The 24,332-nt window shown below is 46.4% G+C and overlaps 1 protein-coding gene across 5 annotated transcripts in view; it reads right to left on the bottom strand.

The window, feature by feature from the left end:
* LOC138296693 (adhesion G protein-coupled receptor F5-like) overlaps positions 1-24,332 on the bottom strand; it is a 912,996-nt gene that overhangs the window by 8,935 nt on the left and 879,729 nt on the right. The gene's annotated exons all lie outside the window — the stretch shown is intronic.

Raw genomic sequence — 24,332 nt, 5'->3', positions numbered from 1 at the left:
CCACAGACGGATCACCCACTGCTGTAAAAGATGGGAGGACCTGTGCCGCTGGAGCAAGAAGACGGCAGAGGCCCAGCTGGGGATGGCCTCCCAACATGGGAGGGGTGCCCATCGCACCATGACCCCCTGATTTTCTTGATCTTGGCGGTGGTGTATCCGGAGTTGGATTTGCGCTAGAAGGCATCACAGCAGCCACAAGGGGGTAAGTACACTCTCATTCAGCTGACTCTGCGTGCATTACGAGGTGTCTGGGTGGGGGAGGTGGGCATTGGGTTCCCCTAGGCCCGGGCGATCTTGGTAGGCAAGGTCCCTTGTGAGGCAGGCTCTGTGGCACCCCAACCCCACTAGTGGTTAGTGCCATCTACACCTAGTCAGGCTCCTGTGACTTCAAGGTGTGCAGCAATTGGGCTTAGGCCTTGTACCCCATGGGCATGTGATTAATCTAGGAACTATAAGTGCATGGCATTGTGCAGAGGGCTGCTGTGTCTGTTTTGTCCGCCAACGGTAGTGGTGTTGCATGCACTGATCATGTCTTTCTCCTGTCCCCCCCCCCTTTTTGTGGTCTCCCTGTTCTTGTGTGCAATAACATCATCAGGCGGAGGAGCATTGGCACCAGAGCAGGAGGGAGCTGCATCCCACTTGGCGTCGGAATGTCCTTGCCCTCACTCCATGGCACACTGGCAGCCCCGATGGTTGGCGCACTCCATGACCCTGCAGTTGCTGGCACCACTGTGCCTGGGGATGTGGTGGCTGAGGTGCTGGGCTGGGACCTGGAAAGCCTGGCCCTAGGGGAAGGACGAGGGGGGAGGTGTAGGGAAGAGGTCAGTGTTAGCCAGGAAAAGTTTTTTAGACACACTGGGACGGGTAGAATGAGGGGGTTTGCTAATGAGGTAGAGGTAGTGGTTGTAGGAGGTATACGTCTGCTGAATTTGGGTGAAGGTGCATGGGCTGGAGGCTGTTGTGAGGTGGATGGCTATTGGGTGGGTGTGTGCCTGCATTTGTTTACTTTAGGAGGAGGGCTCACAGACACACTGGGAGAAGACACTGGGGATGTGTGAATGGTAGTGGGGGTGGTGAGTGCATGTCAGCGGTGTGTGGTGATGGGCGTGCTGGTGATGGAGGTAGTGGCTGAGGATGTAGTGCATGCAGGTGTGAGTGGAGACGAGACTGGGAGGGAGAAGGGAGACGTGGAGGAGGGGGACGCAGTGGAGGCAGTGGATGTTTGTATGTGTGCATGGGTATGATGCTTGTGTGAGTGCCTGTGAGATGTGTGGTGCTTATGTTTGCCTGAGCCACTCTTGTGTGTTGATGTGTGTGCATGCTGGTCTGATGGTGTGCTTGGGATAGGCTAAGGTACAGGGGATTGGGTCTGGGAGGAGGAAGTTGGAGGGGGAGGCTGGACACAGGGACAATGGCTGCCATCAGTGCTGAGGCCAGAGCCTGAAATGCTCTCTGTTGGGCTGCCTGGTCAGAATGAATGCCCTCCAGGTATGCATTTGTTTATTGCAAATGCCTCTCAACACCCTGGATGGCATTCAGGTTGGTAGACAACAGTGAGGGATCTCAGGAGGTCAATAGCCTCCTCACTGAGGGCAGCAGGGCTGACTGGGCAGGGCCCGAGGTGCCTGGGGAGAAGGAGATGCAAAGGAGCTCCCATCAGAAGAGGAGTCACTGTCACTGGTCTCTGCTCCCCTCTCCCTCTGTCCCACTGGTGGCTTCAGACTCCATTGTTTTGCCCTCCAGGGCCAAGTGGGATGCAGCTCCCTCCTGCTCCGGTGCCAATGCTCCTCCGCCTCATGATGTTATTGCACACAAGAACAGGGAGACCACAAAAAGGGGGGGGGGGGACAGGAGAAAGACATGTTCAGTGCATGCAACACCACTACAGTTGGCGGACAAAACAGACACAGCAGCCCTCTGCACAATGCCATGCACTTATAGTTCCTAGATTAATCACATGCCCATGGGGTACAAGGCCTAAGCCCAATTGCTGCACACCTTTGCACTCCCCGGGATAAAGCAGTGGGCAACCCACCCACTGGAAAGACTTGAGAGACTGTGGCTTTGCACTCCCCAGGGTAAAGCAGTGGGCAAACTACCCAGTGGAAAGACTTGAGAGACTGTGGCTTTGCACTCCCCAGGACCAAACTGTGGGCATGGAGCCCCTTCGTGGAGCAGTGGCGTTGTGCGTTCATCAGGCTGAGGTGCCCCCCTCCCCCTGAGGTGCCTGTATATTTTCTATGTGATGCCCCTCCTGTGTTCTCTCCGTTTGGAGTCAGGTATCTAGTGTGGGCCTCGCCCATGCATTTTGGGCCCAGTGGTCCATGGACAATGATTGGTGCACTATCTACTTGTGTATTTGGTGTACATAATTGTATATACTGGATTTAGCATTTTGATGATGATATTTCACATGATTACATTAGTTCAACTCGTTCCTTTTGTCCTTGCATTCTTCCAGGGGGTTGGGGGTGTATTTGTAATGTTGCAGCATGTGTTTGTGTGTATGCTGTTGTGGGTGAGGGTGAGGGTGGGGGTGTTGTGTGTTGCATGTGTGTGTCACTCTCTTTTTCCTCCCCCCTCCCCTGTGTTGTAGGTAAAGTACTCACCGTGGTCGTCACCACCGTCATTGGAGCTCCTGATAGAGGAGCAAGAAGACCATCGCCGGCAGTATCTGCAATTCGGGCTCCATGGCGTCCTGGTTCCTCGTGGGGTGTGGAGAGGTGAGTGTTTTCCCTTCTGTGTACTGTTTCCGTTGTGTTTTTATTTGCGTTGGTTCCGCCCCGGAAAAGGTGGCGGATAGGCCTGTTGTGATATGGTGGGCGGTACATTGCCTCCCGCCTGTCTGTTGGCAGTGTCCGCCGCGCTGTTTGTTTGTACCACCGTGGTGGTCAGAGTGTTAAAGTGGCTGTTTATGTTGGCGGTTTCCGCCACGGTCAGAATCCCATTTTTTTTTCTGCCGGCCTGTTGCCGGTATTATCGCCGCTTTAACACCGACCGCCAGGGTTGTAATGAGGGCCATTAATTTGAAAAATGGGGGTTTCCGAGAGTGACAAACTGTGGTATGGCCCCACCCAAGGTCTTATTCTGACCACTGTACCAGCTCTTGTATTGATTGATATCTTCAATATTTAATATTTCAAATTTTCCAACAATGTTATTAAGCATTTGTCCACTTTAGCCTATGCATGAAAGTAGTCAGTTTATGAAACAACATTTGCTAAATTTACAAGGATAAAAAAAATGGGAGCTGCTGTGTCAAAATAATAAGTTACAACCAGAAGCCAAGAACATTAGGTTTGGGATGTCAAGATAAGGGATGGATACAACAAAGAGCTCTTCGGCATCATCAAATAACTCTCCAACCCCAGGACCTGCTCCCACGAACCTTCGCCATCACTGGAACTCTGTAACTCCCTCGCCACTCACTTCTGTCGAAAGATCGAGGACATCCACAACAGCTTCGAACCCCAGACCCATCAGTCAACCACGGACAACCACGAACCCAACGCATCAAACAATAACAACCCACCATGCTCCTGGACCCACGTCAACAATGAAGACTCCATCAACTCCATGGCCTCCATCCACTCCGGCTCCCCTTCGGACCCCTGCCCGCACCAGATCTTCAACAAAGCCAGCAACATCATCGCACCCCACCTCTGTGCAATCATCAACAGCTCCTTCGAGACAGCCACCTTCCCGGAGAGATGGAAACACGCCAACGTCAACGCCCTGTTGAAGAAACCCAAAGCAGATCCAACCCTATTAACTACCGACCTATCTCCCTCCTCCCCTTCCCATCGAAGGTCATTGAAAATATTGTGAACAGCAAACTTTCCCTCTACCTGGAGGACAGCAAAGCGCTCAATACCTCCCAAACCAGATTTCGCAAGAACCACAGCATGGAGACCGCACTCATTGCTGCCACAGATGACATCAGGACATCCCACGCCAAAACCATATCTCTGTCCACCTCAGAGAGCTACACTGGCTACCCGTATCGAAGAGGATTACCTTCAAACTACTCACCCACACACACAAAGCCCTCCACAACACAGGTCCGGCCTACCTCAACGACAGACTCACCTTCCACACCCCCGTCCGCCAGCCTCGCCCTCGCCTCTGTCCCCCGCATTCACCTCACCACCACCGGAGGAAGATCCTTCTCTTACCTCGCCGCCAAGACCTGGAACTCCCTACCGCTCCAACTACACCAGACCCAAGACCTCCTGGCCTTCAGAAAACACCTCAAGACATGGCTATTCGACCAATAGCTTCCCCCCCCACCCCAGCGCCTTGAGACCCTGACTGGTGAGTAGCGCTCTTTAGAAATAAAATCACATCAAATGCACAGAACGATTCAGTCAAGGAGGTATCACTTCTTCACTTGATGGCTATTGGTGATGTTCTCACTACTGTGGTGGATCTCATTTAGTTCCTTCTCCCAGACATTGCTTGCTGATCTTAGGTTTTTAACTTTTTCTTGAAACTTCCTTTAAGATGATTGCCACTTTGTAGGTCTGGTGCAGTCACGATTGCCACGTTCATGGCTGGTGTTGTCAAAACCTTCAGTCATAAACATTATGAGACAACAACATCCTCAACCCCTCCCAGTCTGGCTTCCGACGCAACCACAGCACTGAAACCGCCCTCCTCGCCACCACAGACGACATCAGAAGCCACCTCGACAATGGAGAAACATCATCCTTCATCCTCCTAGACATATCAGACGCCTTTGACACCGTCTGTCACCACACCCTAAAATCCCGCCTCCACGCAGCAGGAATTCAGGACCAAGCCCTCGAATGGACCACATCCTTCCTCACCGGCAAAACCCAAAGAGTCCGCCTTACCCCGTACCAATCCAAAGCCTTCAACATCATCTGCGGCCTGCCCCAGGGCTCATCCCTCAGCCCAACGCTGTTCAAAATCTACATGGCCCCCCTCGCACAAGTGGCCCGCCAGCACAACCTCAACATCATCTCCTACGCCGACGACACCCAACTCATCCTCTCCCTCACCAAGGACCCGCACACCGCCAAAACCAACCTCCACGAGGGATTAAAAGCCTTTGCCGACTGAATGAGAGACAGCTGGCTAAAACTGAACTTGGACAAAACAGAGGTCCTCATCCACGGGCGCATACCCCTCCGTCTGGGACAACTCATGGTGGCCGTCCACGCTGGGTCCACTCACCGACAGCCCACAAAACCTCGGCTTCACCCTCGACTCCTCATTCTCCATTTCAAAGCAGGTCAGTGCCATCTCCTCCTTCTGCTACAACACCCTCCGCATGCTTCGCAGTGTTTACAAATGGATCCCATCAGAAACAAGAAAAACAGTAGCCCAGGCCCTCGTCAGCAGCAGACTCGACTACGGCAACACCCTCTACACCGGTATCTCATCCAAACTCCTCCAATGCCTCCAACACATCCAAAACGCCTCCGTCTGACTCATCCTCAACATCCCTCGCCACTGCCACATCACTCCCCACCTAAGAGACCTTCACTGGCTCCCCGTCAACAAGAGAATCACCTTCAAGCTCCTCACCCACGCACACAAGGCACTCCACAACACCGGACCATCATACCTGAACAACAGACTCAGCTTCTACACCCCCACCCGACATCTCCGCTCCGCTAACCTCGCCCCCATCCCCCGCATCCGATGCAAATCTTCCGGCGGCAGATCATTCTTGTACCTCGCCGCCAAGACCTCGAATACCCTCCCACCGGATCTACGACAGACCCAGGACCTTCTTTCCTTCAGAAAACTCCTCAAGACTTGGCTCTTCGAGCAGTAGCAGCACCTCCCCCCCCCCCAGCGCCTTGAAACCCTCACAGGTATGTAGCGCGCTTTACAAATTGATTGATTGATTGATTGATTTATATGAAAACGAGCTCTGGGCCATTCCTTCTAAGCACTTAGTTGCATTGGGTGACCTGCCTTTGACCATTGCTTGTGAAAAGTATGAATCATATGCGCAACCTTTTATTGATGTTCACTTTTTCAGCAGTGTATGAGTCAGATGGAATTCAGCTGAAGAGACGAAAGCTGTTCTATGACAACAGGTGACATACATCACCCTCCCGAGCAGATGACAATCCCAGTCTTGCGGAGCTCATCCTAAGCTCTTTGGGGCATGGCAGGCCAGCACACAGCTACCAGGTCCCAGAGATCCTCACCCCATACCCGTCAGAACACCACCCATTCTTGTAATCCAGCCACGCTGAGTGCCAGAGAGGGACAAGAGAAAGTATCTGGCCTCCTGCACTCTCTCCTCAGGGCCTGGTCTTTAAAGGAGTCTTTGGTTCCAGAACATTCCATCACAGAAATGTGAGGAAAATGTGTTTTTTTAGTCAAAGTTGGAGGTTTGCAGGAGATTCTAGGTAAACACATCTTGCAGGAGCCATGTAGGTCACCCTGCCTAGATTCCCTTAGCTATCTAGTTTTAAGAAATGTATAGGCTTGCTATGTTTTTAAAGTTGCCATCTGACCTATGGTTGGAAAATCCACAGCAGTAGAAAAAATGTGATGCATTAATGTTGCATTTTGGCCTGTTTCTTGTTGTGGGCACTTAACCTAATCACATAAGTGAGATACCATTTTAATTGTAAGTTATGTGTTAATATGGAATAGTAGAACATTTGTTATTACCAATTGGATTCTGCTGTATTGTTGCCTTCAAAACATAAACCAGTGAGTAAGAAAGAAGACATTTTGAAAAAATATAATGTTGTAAAAGAAAGACATTTTTCATACTCATTTTCCATATTTCAAGAGTTAGTTTCTTTGGGGAAACCTTGAGGGACCTACACACATGACCCCTACCTGATTCTGGAATCTTGTCTAACTTTTAGAAATTTCCTGGCTAACACCTGAGTTTCACACTAGTTTACACCACAAACTGGAAGCAGGTAGAAAACCCAAAAAGGGGCGACTTCTTTTAAAAAATGCAAAAATTGTTGTAAAACAGTTAGGTTTTTTGATTCAGCTCTACGTGTTTGTGAAAGCTGGAAGACTGTGACTCTAGCACAGCAAACCATTCTTTGATGCCATTTTTATGAAGAAGAAACAGACAATTATCCAGAGCATATTTTTCCCAAAAAACTCAAAATGTATCCATACTTTGTTTATTTTCTTGGGCCCCTCCAGGACAATCCATAAATCCTGGGTACCTGTAGAATCCCCAGGATGGTGGGAAAATATTATACAAAATATGATGCAAGTTTGGACGGGATACTTCATGTGGGCAAAATATTAGAGAGGCCTAAGTGCGAACTACCTCAAACAGACAACAAAGATGGTTCAGCACTGGCAGGGAAGTGAGGGGAGAGTTGTGGGGAGAGATTCAGTAGTTATAGTGTTAAGAAAATGGCATGTTTTGTTTACATATTTTGAAGTAGAAAATGTCACAAGGGCCGACTGCATGCCACATTTAGTACCAACAATGTAGGCATGGTAAATGTTTCACAGGCATAAGTTCTCATGCCCTAATTATAATTTTGCACAGCCCTCCTATTAACTAGGAGGAAATAGATATATATTTCTGCTCAAGGGGGTTGGTGGAATTTAGTAACTCCTGCCAAGTACTGCCAATCGCCACGAGTAGGAATTATTCTCCCATTGGCACCTTGCGCGGTTCACTTGAACAACTCAGGGCTGAGTAATGAGTGCTTGCAAGTGACATTTGCCAGCCGCTAGCGCAAGTTCCGGTCATCACGGAGCCTTTCAGCAACATTTTGTGATACTGGTGATCACAAGTTTTAGTACAAAAATATATTTTTTTTCTTCAACAGGAAGGAAGTGCCACAGAGAATGCAACTTCCTCTTCTTGTCCCGAAGCCTCCTCCTAGTGCTTTGTTTATCTCCTGGTCTCGTCTCATTTGGATTTTGAGGTGAAAGGTGTTTGCCATAGACCACCATTCTATCTTTGTTCTCTATGTCATGTGTCCAGCAACCATTTTGTGCAATGATGGACCTCAATGTGTTCGCTGTCCATGCATCCTTGCTTGTTGTTGTTTGCCCATGTGGCCAGCAGCCGTTTTGTGTATCTGACCAGTGTGCTTTTGCCATAGGCCTGCATGTGTTCCTTGTTTTTCATGACTCCTTGCATGTAGTTTGACTGTGTGGCCAGCAGCAAATTTGAGTATTCAGCCAGTGTGTTTCTGCCTTATCCCTGCAGGTGTTCAGCGCTGTGCATGCCTCATTGCTTGTTGTTTGACCATGTGGCCGGTGGCCATTTTGTGTAGTCAGTCAGTGTGCTTTTGCCATAGCCCTGCATGTGTTTTTTGGTGTCCATGCCTCCTTGCAAATTTGTTGACCTTGGAACTGGCAGACATTTTTGTGCAGTCAGCCAGTGTGCTTTTGCCATATGCCTATGTATATGTACTTTGTTGTCCATGCCACCTTGCATGTTGGTGTTTGAACATGTAACTAGTGTGTTAAATCCTTTTTCTAAGCCATATTCTAGGGACATTGAAAAGGGCTTTGCATTTTTGTTTTTGTTTTTTCTCTTTTTTTTTTACATTTTTCACTGACATCAGTTTAAAGAGTTTGAGGATCATCATAGTATATATATACAGTATTCATATGATTGTTCCCATTGTCCCCTAAATCTCTTTGCCTCCTAAAGGATTTTTCATAGTTCCTAGTGAGACACTAGCAATTACTTTTTTAAAGTTTATTATTACATTTTTCTCTTCAGCCCCTGTCTACCATAGGACTCTTAGACCACAGGTGCACATAGGAATTAACATCATTAAGGATCATACACTTTTTCCCAGGCCTGCACCACTTGCTGTTATAGCTAGCTCAGGCATTTAGGCGCAAAGCATCATTCACCTTTTTAAGGATTATTCATTGTTTACCTGGTGTACTACCCCCACCTGTCAAAGGTCTCTTGGGCCACAGGTGAATACCAGCATTCACTTTTTTAAGGATTATTCAATTTGCCCGTGGAACATCAAGCCTCCCTTAGATCTCTTAGGCCATAGGCACAGACTAATGTTCACCTTTTTAAGGACTATTTCATTTTTCCCTAGCCTTTACCCCCTGCCTGCTATAGGTCTCTTAGGCCACAGGTGCACACTAGGATTCACTTTAAGGATTATTTAATGTTCCCCTGCACCTCAGCCTGCCTCAGGTTTCTTTGACTATAGGCTTATACCAGCATTCACCTTTTTAAGGATCCTTCCACTTTTCCCTGCATTGCCAGCCTCTCATAGGTTTCTTAGGCCAATAGAACATACCAGCATTCACATTGTTAAGGATTATTCCATTTTTCACTGATGTACATCCCCAGCCTGCAATAAGCCTCTTTGACTGTTTGGGCACACCAGCATTCGCCTTTTAAGGATTATTCCATCGTATCCTGGCCTGCACCGCCTGCCTGCCATAGATCTCTTAGACCATAGGCTCACATCAGCATTCACTTTTGTAAGGATTATTCCATTTTTCCCTGCACCCCCGGCCTGATATAGGTCTCTTAAGCCATAGATGCACCTCAGCATTCAATTTTTAAGGATAGTCAAATTTTTCCTGGCAACCCCCAGACTGCAATAGATCTCTTAAGCCACTGACGCACCCCAGCATTCACTTTTTTAAGGATTGTTCCATTTTTCACTGCACCCCCTACCTGTCGTAGGTATCTTAGGCCATAGACACAGGTACAAATCTAACTTGTAAATGGGTATATTGTGGTTATCCTAATTGCAATATTATGTTATGGTTTGGATTGGAATGGTGATCGGACGCAATATTGTTGTTAATTATTTTGGAGAATCTCATTGAATTATATTGTCTGTCTACACATATCAAACTGCAAAAATGCCACATTTCACTAAATGTTTTTCTTGTTTGTGTGCTTTTAGGTGTGCAAGTGATATCACTCACAGTACTGCCAGACAGAAGGCCGGCACAAAGTGACACCACGCCACCTGAGTCCTTCTCTGCCTGCTTTCCCTTGTGCAGCTAAGTGGCAAATGAGCTTAAAGATAGCCCCAGCGAAAGGTATTCCTGTCAAGAAAGTGGCCCGTGAGGAGAAGAAAAAGTGGACTGCCACCGCTGGCAATACCATCCTCCAACTTTTCCAGGAAACATGGTGTGCCAGCAACACCATTCTCTAGGCAGCAAACTGGGAGCAGCACTCTGCATCAACAACACCACTACAACCTAAACTCAAGACCATGCCTGTCAGAGGAGAAGCCACTACAATAATGGTGACAAGCAGTGAGACTGAACTGGATTTGTCTCAGCCACAAAGTACCCAATCATTTCAGGAGACTGAACAAAGGGAACAACAGGAGCTTCAACCAGCAACAGTTCTTCCTGAAGTGAGACGAACAGGAGTTTGAGCTAACTTCTAAGCAAGATGTAGCTCTTGGTGAACCATTCACTTCCCATCCTCTAGTGAGAAAAAAAGCTACTCTTTCATGTAGGAAAGTACCCTCTTTCTTGCAATGGTTACCCCCTTTTCTGCTTGATGTCAGTGTGTTTGACTGTGTTCACTGGGATCCTGCTAACCAGGACCCCAGTGATTATGCTTTCTCTCCCAAAACTCTGTCTCCATCCCACAATTGGCGTACTGGTGCCCCCATGTAAGCCCCTAGTATACGGTACCCAGGTACCCAGGGCATGGGGGTTCTGGGGAATCCCTATGGGCTACAGTAGTTATTCTGTCACCCACAGGGAGCCCATGCAAAGGGTTCCGCAGGCCTGCCATTGTAGTCTGCGTGAAATGAGTGCATGCTCCCGTTTTCATTAAAGGTCACTGCACCAAGTCACTATAAGTCACCCCTATGGGAAGCCCTCTTAGCCCAGAGGGCTGGGTACATGTACCTGTGTGTGAGGTCACCCCTGCACTAGCAGAGGTGCCTCCACAAACTCCAGACCCACTTTCCTGGATTTATGATTGTTGGGATGTCATTTTACGCGTGTACTGGACATAGGTCCAGCTACATAATGGTAATTCCGAACCTAGGCATGTTTGGTATCAATCATGTTGGAATCATACCCCAATACGTTTGCAAATATTTGTTGAATGATTCCATGCACTCTGGGGGCTCCTTTGAGGACCCCCAGCATTGCTTCCACAGCCTTCTGAGGTTTGTCAAGCAGCCCAAGCTGCTGCCACCTCACAGGCAGGTTTCTGCCCTATTGTTGTTTCAGCAGCTCAAGCCCAGAATGGTGTTACACCCTCTCCTTTTGGAAATAGGTGTTACATGGCTTGGGAAGGGTAGCCTCCCCAAGCCACTGGTATGCTTTGAAGAGCACATTTGGTGCCCTCCATCCATAAACCAGTCTACACTGGTTCTGGGACCTCCAGTCCCTGCTCTGGCGCGAAACTGGACAATGGAAAGGGTAGTGGCCACTCCATCACCACCCCAGGGGTGGTGCCCAGAGCTCTAGCAAAGGGTCCCTGGGTTCTGCCATCCTGAATCCAAGGTTGGCAGGAAACTCTCGGAGCATCTAAGTGGCTTGGCCACGCAGGTGTTGTCAGAATCCCCCTGTCCCGATAGGTGGTTACCCAGCTAAGTGACCAATCCCCCTTTAAGGGATATTTAGGGTCTCTCTTTTGGGTGGGTTATCAGATTTGGCTTACAATATTCCAGCAGGATTCCTCTGCATCCCTTACTTCAACTTCTGTCCAAAGAAAATGCATATGGATTCTCCAGGACTCGACAATCTGCAACAAAGAAGAAGACTTTGCCTGCAACATTGTTTCTTCGGCTCCTTCCAGGTTTCCCTGGCTGTGCATCCTCTGGGGACAGCCCGTCTTCAGTCTGCACAGGAAAGAAGAGGGACTCTCCCTTTGAGTGAAGGAGTCACTCCCTTGCATCTGCAGGCACCAACAGCAAAGACGGCGGGTTGTGTGGTTCTCCTCTCCTGCTGAGCTGCATGGAACGGCAACACGGGAGGTGGTTGGAAGTGGTCCAGCTGGTCCTTTCTACCAGCTGTCCAACTTGGGTGGAGGTAAGCCCTTGCCTTCCCCATGCAGGATGGTACCCCCTTGCACTGCATCCTTTGCAGCTGCCAAGGCTTGTTGGCACTTCTTCCAAGGGGTCATCAACTTTCGGGTAGCTCCAGCCCCCAGCACTCCTTCCTGCTATGCACAGCTCCCTGAGTGACTCTGCTGTGACGTGGAACTCACTTTCATAGTGCTGTTTGGGCTCCATTTGCACCTTCTGTGTCCCTATCCTGTGGGACTCCTGTGCATGCTGCCTGTGCTTCTGTGGGGTCTCTGCAACGCTGAGGTCTCCCTCTGACTCCACCTCCTGGGTTGAGTCCTCCTAGGCCTGGCTGGTCCCTGGCAGCACCACTTTCTGCCAACCGCGAGTTTTGCCTGTGCCAAGGCTTGTTGGTGGACTACGGACATGTAAACCCAGTTGCAATCTTCCGTTCGGCGTGGGACATCACCTGCATCCTCCAGGAGCTCAACTCCAATTCCAGGTCTGCAGTGCTGACTTTCCCTCTGCACTGTCGACCAACTCCTGCAATCCTCAGCTTGGTGGGTAGGGGGTCCTTTCCCCACTAGACTCTGCTGTGTCTCCTGGACTTGGTCTTCTCTTCTCACAGGTCTGCCTCTTCAGGAATCCACTGTTGGTTTCTTGCAGGAGTTTCTGGGTTTTGCAATTCTCTTCTTTTCTTCCAAGTGGGTGTTTTGGGGGAAATTCTAGTAATTTACTCCTGCTTTCCTGGTTGCTGGGGGCTGTTGTGGTACTTACCTTTGTGCTTTCCTGGCACCCCTGAGGACCCACTACATATCCACTTACATGGGTGGGGGTGGCACTCTTGCATTCCATTTTTTTGTATGTGGTTTGAGCTCCCAAAGATCCACTATTCTCTATTGTGTTTTACACTATTTTCACTGTTTTCTAACTATTTCTATGCCTATTTCTGACAACTAGTGTATATATCTTGTGTAATACTTACCTCCTAACGGAGTATTACCTCTATAGTCATTTTGGTGTTGTGTTACCAAAATAAAGTACCTTTATGTTTGTAACACTGAGTGTATTCTTTCATGTGTGTAAGTGCTGTGTGACTACAGTGGTATTGCATGAGCTTTACATGTTTCCTAGATAAGCCTTGGCTGCTCATCCACAGCTACCACTAGAGAGCCTGGCTTCTAGACGCAGCCTACATTTCACATATAGGGGATAACAGGACCTGGTATAAGGTGTAAGTACCTCAGCTACCCACCACACACCAGGCCAGCTTCCTGCACTCCATCTTCTCTAAGCCTCTGTTCAGATGCTCTGGACATGATCTAGACATGGACTGGTTCACGTCCAAGTCTGAGACCCACCACAAGAGACAAGGGTAAACGAAAGTTCCTGAAAGCCTTAGAATAATGGAAAGAGACAGCAACGAGGATGAGCCAGACTGTCAGTATGGAAGCCCACTCAGAGGACACTGAGATTACCCCCCCCACACACTCAGAGGAATGTGGCACTGGTTCCACCACCACCGCCAGATTCCATATGTCCAAGGCCACCTCTGAGACCTGCATCCACCACTACCTCACCTAAAACACTCACCTACCTCCATTCCTTAAGGCAGTGGTGCACTAAAAAAGTTCACCTCCCCAGTTTGGGACTTCTTTCTTACAATTAGCAAGCAGGAGAATAACATTGCAATATGTTCCATATGTTCCATTTGAGACACTAGCGTTCGGCAAGGTAAGTCTGGTTCAAACTATGGTACTGGAGGCCAAATGACCGATATGAAAAACAAAAAATCACACAATCCAGTGGGAGAAGCACCTGAAACAAGTAGCTGATGGTGGTGATTGGAGAGCGGAATAAGCTACTTCGCTCATGATGGTAGGAGGTGATGAGGAAGAAGAAGACACCAAGCAGCCCTGTCCCCAGCGGTCCCCAGCCAGCATCACCCATATCAGCAACCTCCAAATTGTTCAAACCTCAGGTGCAGACATCACCACAAGCACTGATGATTACCTCAAGACTCACATGGAGTCTTCCATCACATGGTTCTCTCCAGAAGTCACCTGTGTCAGTGGCACCATGAAAGAAAACAATCCAAGCTACTATTACTGACATGTTTAGGCAGAAGGGCCCCTATGAATACAACCACCCAAAGACATGGTTGAAGAACAGTAAGCTGGATAAACTTTTAGTACTGAACATCCCCATTTTTGGTTTGCAGAAGAACTGGGAGTTTTCAAATTTGTCGTGGTGATCTACCTGAAAACAAAGGTTCCTTGCCAGACCTATTTTGCCAGAGTTTCTGTTCCAGCTCCCCATCACAATTGGTTGGAGAAGCTTTGCATCATAGTTAAGTTCATACTTTCCACCAGATGGCAGACATATGGACATATGGACCACTTGTCAAGCAACTGATTACATGTGTATCACACTAAATCCCTTTTGTTGGGGTTAAGAAACAGCTAACAGTTTCTTGCAGGAGTTTCTGGGTTTTGCAATTCTCTTTGTTTCTTCTAAGAGGGTGTTTTGGGAAAATTCTAGTAATTTACTCCTGCTTTCCTGGTTGCTGGGGGGTGTTGTGGTACTTACCTTTGTGCTTTCCTGGCACCCCTAATGACCCACTACACACTCCACTTACCTGGGTGGCGGTGACACTCTTGCATTCCATTTTTTTGTATGTGGTTTGAGCTCCCAAAGATCCACTATTCTCTATTGTGTTTTACACCATTTGCACTGTTTTCTAACTAGCTCTATGCCTACTTCTGACCACTAGTGTACATATCTTGTGTAATACTTACCTCCTAAGGGAGTATTACCTCTATAGTCATTTTGGTGTTGTGTTACCATAATAAAGTACCTTTATTTGTGTAACACTGAGTGTATTCTTTCATGTGTGTAAGTGCTGTGTGACTACAGTGGTATTGCATGAGCTTTGCATGTCTCCTAGAGAAGCCTTGGCTGCTCATTCACAGCTACCACTATAGAGCCTGGCTTCTAGACACAGCCTATATTTCACCTATAGAGGATACCAGGACCTGGTATAAAGTGTAAGTACCTCAGCTACCCACCACACACCAGGCCAGCTTCCTGCACTCCATCTTCTCTAAGCCTCTGTTCTGATGCTTTGGAAATGATCTAGACATGGACTGGTTCACAGCCAAGTCTGAGACCCGCCACAAGAGACAGGGGTAAAGGAAAGTTCCTTAAAGCCTTAGAATAATGGAAAGAGACAGTGACCAGGATGAGCCAGACTGTCAGTATGGAAGCCCACTCAGAGGACACTGAGATTCCCCCCCCACACTCAAAGGAATGTGGCACTGGTTCCACCACCACCGCCAGATTCTGTATGTCCAAGGCCACCGGTGAGACTTGCATCCACCACTACCTCACCTAAAACACTCACTCATTCCTTAAGGCAGTGGCACACTAAAAAAGTTCACCTCCCCAGTTTGGGCCTTCTTTCTTACAATTAGCAAGCAGGAGAATAACACTGCAATATGTACCATATGTTCCATTTGAGACACTAGTGTCACAAGGTAAGCCTGGTTCAAACTATGGTACTGGAGGCCAAATGACCCATATGAAAAAAAAAGAAAATGAAAAAAAAACACAATCCGGAAGCAAGTAGCTGATGGTGGTGATTTGAGAGCGGAAAAAGCTACTTAGATCATGATGGGAGGAGGTGATGAGGAAGAAGAAGATGGGAACTTTACACCAAGCAGCCCTGTCCCCAGCAATCCTCAGCAGTCCCCAGCCAGCATCACCCGTATCAGCAACCTCCAAATTGTTCAAACCTCAGGTGCAGACATCACAACAAGCACTGATGATTACCTCAAGACTCACATGGAGTCTGCCATAATATGGTTCTCTCCAGAAGTCACCTGTGTCAGTGCTACCATAAAAGGAAACAATCCAAGCTACTATTACTGACATGATTAGGCAGGAGGGGCCCTATGAATGAAACCACCCAAAGACATGGTTGAAGAACAGTAAGCTGGATAAACTTTTAGTACTGAACATCCCCATTTTTGGTTTGCATAAGAACTGGGAGTTTTCAAATTTGTTGTGGTGATCTACCTGAAAACAAAGGTTCCTTGCCAGACCTATTTTCCAGAGTTTCTGTTCCAGCTCCCCATCACAATTGATTGGAGAAGCTTTGCATCATAGTTCAGTTCATCCTTTCCACCAGATGGCAGACATATGGACATATGGACCACTTGTCAAGCAACTGATTACAGGTGTATCACACTAAATCTCTTTTGTTGGGGTTAAGAAACAGCTATTTGCAGGTCTCAGCACTGAAGCAACTTCTAAGGGCGTTCAGCGGCATGCAACAGTAGCGGTATTCAACATGGAGAAAGGTGTTTGAATGGGTGTGATTCAGAACTCTCACAGATGGATTTGTTGCAGCGGACAATGGCAGTAACATAGTGAAGACCATGGCAGATGGTGAATGTTTCAGGGTCCTGTCTTTGGTGGATTGCATCAACCTGGTTAGTAGAAATTTCTCAAAAAGTGAAGACATAGTCAGAAACATGCTGACCACCTGCAGAAGAATCTACACTCATTTCAGTCATTCTTTTAAAGCCTGGAAGCAGTTGAGAATCATCCAGTGTGCTAATAGAGTCCAGTTAAAGCGCTCATACAGGGGGCGCCAACTCACTGGAATCTCGAACTACTACATGTTACAATGTCTGCCTGAGTACAACAGACCAATGATTGACTAAGTCCTTCAAAGAGGAGGACATGCAAATGGAAAAAAGCACGACCATGGAGATGGGCAAATAAGGCCTAGTCAAATGCCTGACAAATGCTACTTCCTTTTGACACAGAACGTTAACAAGGAGGACAGTTTGATGAGCCAAGTTATCCCACTGTAGCATCTGCTACAGGCCCAGTTAAAAAAGGTATTACAAAGGTTCACCAGTGTGAATGAAGAAGCATGAGTTGGTTGAGAGTTTAATCCTTTGCTTGGTTGTTGATCCGAGGCTGCAAAGGCAGAGCATGTGCTCTAAGGAGTAAATCTCTGACACAATACTTTTTCAGAAGGGGAGGTTTCACTATATAAGACATGGATAGTTGAGTAAGCAAGAAACCTGGAAGAAGAACGGCTGGAAGTTAGAGTCCTGGCCAAAGTTCTGGTGTACAACTTTTAATCTCCAGAGGGGGCAGTGCGGTTGTCTCACAGCAGCCAACATCAACACAACACTGGCAACAAGAACAGCACCAGCAACAGGAAAATCCACCCCATGCTCTACAATGGCTTGGTTTCAAGTGGCAGGGGTTAAGTTGAGTTCAAAGGCAAAGGCAATAGAGGTCAAACAAATGGAAGCACCAATGGCTACTCAGAGGAAGGTCCAATACTGTCTGGATGACCCATAAGAGGTCTACATGGATTCAAACCCATTAGTATATTGGTATGGGAAAATACACTATAGGCCAGAGGTCTGCAGGCAGCAATATAATATCTGGCTTAACCGGTAGCCATTGTGTCTGTTCAGTGTGTGTTCAGTGCAGCTGATGCAGTTGTCACAGTCAGTAGGACCAGTCTCTCCTCAAAATGTAAAAAGATTGACCATGAAAATTAACCAAGACTTCATACCACAAGATTACTCTGTTCCTGAAACAGTAAAGAAGGGAGATGAAGGCAATTAGTCAGACTCAAGTGCATTAGCTGACTAACGTCTGAGTGAGCCCCCCAAGTTTGAGGACAAATTCTACGTCCCTGACTGAGTACAACTTTCAAACTACTGTTGAAGTGCCTGGAAAAAAATGTATATAGTTAGAGGAACATTTATATTTTTGATGCCTGACTTATGCAGCTCCATCGTTTATTCACATGCATTGCCAGAGTGGAGTTGGACCAGTGTGTACAAAAGACGCCTCCCAATCTGGTTAAAGGACATGAAGGCAACAGATATGGACGGGATTAAGAGTACCTAACAATTCTGTGTTAGCCTGAACCCTCTAAAACCTATATGAAATCCTTAGACAGTCCCTAAAATTATAAAGAAGAGAGAAGAATGAGGAATTGATGCTTCATAGGCTAAAGGAAATGTAAAATGAGCTGAAGTGTCCTTTGCATCAATAAATGTTGGAAAGCACTTCCACTAAACTTGCAAAATATGGCCCCCTGATAAATGTCAGAGAAAGTTGAGCTTCATTCTGAGCCTAGGCACACTGGAAGATGCAGGAATTTGGAAGCTGAGCCTGAAGTCCACTAGAAGAATTCTGTATTCTGTATTAAGAACTGGAAAATATTAGGGACCAGTGATGCAGCTTGCTTTGACATCTTTTATGAAGTGAGCAAGTGGAAGGGGTTTCTGGTGAGCTGGCTACCAAGACGGTGCTGTAAATTAGAGCAACAGCTTCCTGACTCACCTTGAAACCTACCTTTGATCCTACAGCCTGTTGGCAAACTTTGTCACTCAGTATTCCTACAGCACAATGGCCTGATCATTGACTGGTGAGGAGCTCAACACATCTGTAGCATTTAGTGGTCTTCATTACATACTGTGACCCTCTGCCAAACAGTCTTTCCAGTGAGAGGGGCTGCTGGTGAGGGTCTGTGTGCAGACTGCACATGCCCACCACTTCAGACATGCAACTCATAATATATGGTGTGTCTCCTCACACTGTCTCAGAGTGAAGCCCCTATGTCAACCACTGACAAGACCACTGCTATCACTGACTGCAGCTCATCTGTGGGTCCCTGCTGTAGACTGCACAGGCCTGTCCCCTATGAAAATAGGGAAAAGAGACTAAGGCAGTGATGGTGAGTGGAAGGTGAAGTGTTGATCAAGATATGTTGCAACCCCAGAGTAGTGAAAAAAGCCATTGACAGCTCCTAAAAGTAAGTGACATAAAGGCACTGAAAGGCTGTAAGCCTGGGTGGGCAAGCTGGGTGCACTGTTGTATAATCAAAGGGAGAAAGCACAGTTGTGCATTGCAATGATCTGGTTTGTGCCTAAGGTCATGGTGAGTGGAATTTTTGTAGGCAATTGATTATATGAGGAAAATGTAATGAGCTCGAAGCCTCAATATATTATGCCTAATTACCAGAAATGTAATATTCATGTGGTGGGTGCTCTATGGAGGGTCTTTCTCCTGGGTCAGCTTTGCTCCTAGCTCTTGACTTTGTATGTCACAGAGCAAGTATGGCTGGCCCTCTCCAGGCTGGATCCTTAATTATGTCCATTTCCATTCTTGGTCCTCGTAGGAAAGCTAGTGCTTTATGGTTTACTCCCCACCTGCACCACCTCAAAAAAGAGTGCAAAAGGCTAGTGAGAAGATGGAGGAAATCATATGAACTAGTGGATAGGGAGGCGTAGAGAAAAGCAATCAGAGTTTATCATGCCGAGATTAAATTAGCGCAGAGCACTTATTATCAGGAAAGAATTGAAGATGCCTCTGGTTCCCCCAAAGAAGTGTTTCAGGTTCTAAAAGAAATTCTCCAGGTCCCCATGGAGGAGAACCCTATGGAAGCCTCCAGGGAGCATAGCAATAAGCTAGCGGGCTTCTTCCAACAAAAAATCCCGGACATTTATTCAAAGTTCAACAATATTTTGCCCAGGTCAGAGGAGCGGGATATTCCCACCCATAACCAATTAGCCTTTATCTCTCAGTTTACCCCTATTTCTCAGGCACAGGTCACAGCATCCCTCACCGCACTCAAGTCAGGATCTCCGTTAGATTCCGCCCCCCCTCACATACTAGCCAGAGTGGTGACTATGATAGTGCTGGTCTTAACAGAAATTCTGAACACATCAATAACTAAAGGTTCTGTTCCGTGTCTGTGGAAACCCGCCATAGTTAAGCCACTTCTTAAGAAAACTTTATTCGAGGCCTATTTCCTTACTACCCACCCCAGTCAAAATACTAGACAAGCACATTAATATGCAACTCTCCACCTTCCTAGAAGATAACGACCTTCTCCACCTGTCCCAAATGGGTTTTAGACCGGGACACAGCACAGAAGCAGCACTCATCGCAGTGGTGGAGGAAGCTAGGAAGTGTGTGGATAAGGGACGGACTACAGTGGTCATACTGCTCGATCTGAGTGTGGCGTTCGACACTGTAGACCATCAGGTGCTGGCCCAGAGGATGAGGAACAGCGGAATTAAGGTACGAGCCCTTGTGCTGCTCATCTCATTTTTATAAGGTAGAACATTTCAGGTCCTTGACCGGTCCCATTACTCTGATAAATTCCAATACAACTGCGGCGTTCCACAGGGATCATCTCTTAGGCCGACACTTTTTAACATATATATGGCCCCTCTGGCCACGTTGGTGGAATCCTTCGGACTAACCTTGGTGTCTTACGCAGATGACACCCAATTGGTGGTCTCCTTCTCAGAAGGCGCCACACTGTCCTCCTGTCTACAAGCTGTGTCAGGATGGATGTCAGACAGCAAACTGCAACTAAACGGTGAGAAAACTGAACTAATGATCTTGGTTTGCTTCACCAAACAAACCGATTAAGATTCCTAGCACATTGGAGGAACTTCTTCCTCCAAAGAAACATATCAAAAGTCTAGGGATATGGCTGGATCCCTTGTTAACACTGGAAAAGCATGGTAGGTGCATCATGTCTACCTGCTTCAGCCTACTGAGACTCCTAAGGAAGGTCTTTGTAATTCTGCCCGCCTTGGCCAGAAGGCTTATCATCCAGGCTACTGTTCTTTCTAGGTTAGATTAAGGCAATGGCCTATTTTTTGGCTCTCCGTCTTATGTAAAGAAGAAACTGCAGCGGGTACAAAATGTGGCTGCCTGCTTGCTATTGGATATTACTAGATGGACCTCGGTAAAAGCAGGTTTAGTCTCTTTACACTGGCTACCCATCGAACAGCGCAAAAAATTCAAGGCTCTCTGCTGTATACAAAGTTCCCTTCACAGTAGAGGTCCTCCACTCTTAAAGAACCTTGCCTCTTTCTACAAACCGAATAGAGACCTTAGATCATCCTCAGCAGCATTGGCTACTCTACCCAGAGTAAACAAAGTTGGGTGGGGTGGCACCACAATGGCATACCTGGGTGCCAAGTTGTGGAACTCTCTGCCTCCCAAATTGCGACTGATAAGCCATGAATACAATTTTCGGAAGGCTTTGAAAACTTGGTTGTTTTAGATCTGGTGTGTGCAATGCCGAGATCTGGTCACGGTCTGCTAGCGCTGGGAAGCCTTAGGGTAGCCATGCGCTCTACAAATTGGATAACATAACATAACATTCTTGAGGTGGTTGGAACGTATTAGAATCTCTGTACTCCACCTAACACTTCTGCACTTACGAATAGAAGGCAGAGTGAGCTAAGCCCAAATACAAACCAAAACGGTACTTATTTGTGGCACAAAGAGCAAGTTAAGAGAAGATAAAGAACCCTATTGTTCTCATCCATCAGTGCAAAGGGACAGCTTTTCAGACCCATTGGCTGAGAGTGAAATGTATATACTCATCTTCCTTTCCCCTATCCAGAAATGCACATCATCAATATCAAGACAGACCAGATGCAAATAAAAGATTTGCTGAATGCACAAATGTTTTTAAAGAAAATTAATCATGAAGTAGTACTATTACTGATGAAATGTAGTTGGAAGAAATAGGCTTTGAGATGAATTCTAATATAAAGTCACTGCTTGTCAATATAAAGAACAGTCTTCATTCTATAGCTGTTAACATTCACCATCTGATTAACTCAAATGAAGTAAAACCTTGACAAACAAGCCACGTGACTAAATATGGCAGAATGTAGGAAGTCAGATGCTAATGCCAAGATTAACAGTGAGAAGCTGCCAGACCTGAGAAAATCTTAGAGCTTATAAAGGTGAAGGAAGAGGAATTCAAGGCAAGTTCCTGTTATAATGACAGGAATCATTGGCATGCTAAAGTCTTTCAGTATTGGAAAGATGGAAACCTTTGCTAAATACTTACTAGCAGTAACTATAAACAAGTTCAATTGTTAAGGCATTTTTGCCATGATTTTTCAATTTTAGGGATCAGGTACATCTAGTCTGTTAGCTCTGTTAGAAGAAGTGTGTGATGTTCTACAATTTATCCAGACTTTACCACAGAAGTGAAAGATGATAGCAGTGTTGTCACAGCAGTTAGGAAATTAAAACACGTTTGTGTGTCTTATGTCATGCTGTATCCTGAGAGATTTAATATCACCAACAAGAGGGAAGACATATTTTTGTGGACCTAGTGTTATGTTATGTTTGGAGTTTTATAAAGTGCCTGGTTACGCCAAAAGAAGGTTTCCTATGCTAGAAGTTCCCCACAAAGACAGCAGGCTCTGTTGGCTCTACTCTTCCTTGGCCTGGAAGAGTCAAGTCTTCAGCTTCTTCCTAAAAATAGCTTACTGTTTCTCCTCTCTGAGGCCAGGAGGCATGGAATTACACAGGTTGGGGTCCAATAACCTTAACAAACAAGCCCTTCCCCCGCCCTCGTTATCCTGGGCACTGTCATTAGGGCCGCATCAGCTGATCTGAGATTTCTGTTGGGGCAGTAATCCTGGAACATCAGAAATAAGCATTGAGGACTTATTCCCTTCTGAATTTTGTGGCAAAAACCGAGGGCTTTAAATGCCTCACAGATAGTCAATGGAGCTTCACCAAAGCCTGACCTCTACAGGGAAGAAACCTGTGATCTTCCTGAGCATTTTCAGGATACTGAAACATGAGCCAGCCAATCCAGAGGTTTGTCCTTCTACACTAAGGTTTGAATCGAACCATACGCCCAGATTTTAGGATATCAGGCCACATGGAAAAAGCAAAAACATGGAGAAAAAACTGTATTTTTCCTTGTTGGGATATGCTAACACCACTTCTGGGGTGATGTTAGTTCTTGGCACTGCCTCTGGTTTACGATTCATTGTATGTCTGGGGCTGCATCAAAATGCAATGAGTGTTGCAGTGGATTGCCCACAGCAACACTCATTGCACGCCCCTTCCATGCTAAGTGTGCATGTAAAGGGGCCGTATTCACAAAAAGTGGCTTAGCGCCGCCTTGTAAATATGGTGCAAGGCATTGCGCCACCGCAGTGTCACTTTTAGTGACACTCCGGTACCGCAAGGGCCTCCTAAATGAGAGCCTAAAGCTGTAAGAAGTCAGAAAATAGACCTGAAGGAGGGTTTTTAGGCTATCCATGGCCTCCCCAAAAATGTGAAGGTCAATAGTGAACATGGCCTAGCATTAACTTTTGTTAGAAAATATGGTTCCTGGTAGGTATGTGTGTTTGTTGAGTAAAGGCTAGATAAATTCCCTTTTTGTCAGAGAGGCTGATCAAAGCCCACAGTGAAATGTCCTGATGCACTTTTTAGATTTCGATAACGAGGGTTAGGCGAAGTTGGAGGATTAAATTAATTCTACTATTCCTCTGGTCAACTTACAAGAAGAGATCGTGAAACTGATGTACGTTATCTACCAATCCACGAAATTGTATTTGTAAAATCATCAGATCATAGAATTTGAGAAGGGATAACAATTCCTATAGTCGCAGGATCTGCAGTTGTGGAATATTGTCCTTTTAAAATGGTTTTAAGTGCGAGTAGATACGGTCACATGGGCGAGTTGTGCCAGTTCATGGGCAGTGTTATCTGCAAAAGACTTTATGCACCCACAAATATGTGTGCTTTTGGGTGTTCAAAATGTTTTTGTCATTAGTTTACTACCCTGAAAAAGGTCACAGATATATTCCTTTTAAAGATGAGAGTAAATCTATTTTCAGGGTGTGAAATAGGAAGAAATACCCTCCAAAACTGTGACGTTGTAGAGGAAATAATATATCTATGACTACCACATTTTTTATATGGAGAAAAAAATAGTCATTGAAAAGTAATCCTAGCACAACATTCCTCTATGTAGAAATGTGACCTGTCCGATAAAAATAGCTCTACATTTGAATACTGACGTAAATCAGTAAACAACACATATTTACCTGACTCTTTGACTAGTCAGCTAAAAACTGACGTTTGCTACAAACCTTTAAGTAACATGATAGAAGCGAATTTGTGACTCTTTCAGTCGGTCTGTTACCACTGATGGTTCCATTCATCAGACAGGTTATTCCTACATTAAGAAAATGTTTTCCAACTTTTTTTTTAATTCTTCTGGAGTTCCAGTAGTACTCCTAGGAATCTGAGATCTCCATTGCTTTCCAAGAATATGCAAATAACGTAGAACTCGTGCATTCGGTAAATAAATTAGCATGTGTGGGTTCACACATGGACAAATTGTAAATGTCCTTAAGTAATCCGCAGCTGCGTTTCAATCAGTGACTTTTTGTTTGTCTTCTTCATGACTAAACATCTGTCCCCAGAGGTGCATAGCTTTCTATGGATATAGATTTAAAAAATATTTATAAGACTACTCCTTCAAATGTGGAAAAA

This window comes from Pleurodeles waltl, chromosome 5 (assembly GCF_031143425.1).
Source record: "Pleurodeles waltl isolate 20211129_DDA chromosome 5, aPleWal1.hap1.20221129, whole genome shotgun sequence".
In the NCBI taxonomy this organism is placed as follows: domain Eukaryota; kingdom Metazoa; phylum Chordata; class Amphibia; order Caudata; family Salamandridae; genus Pleurodeles; species Pleurodeles waltl.
This window is presented reverse-complemented; position numbering and strand designations above follow the sequence as displayed.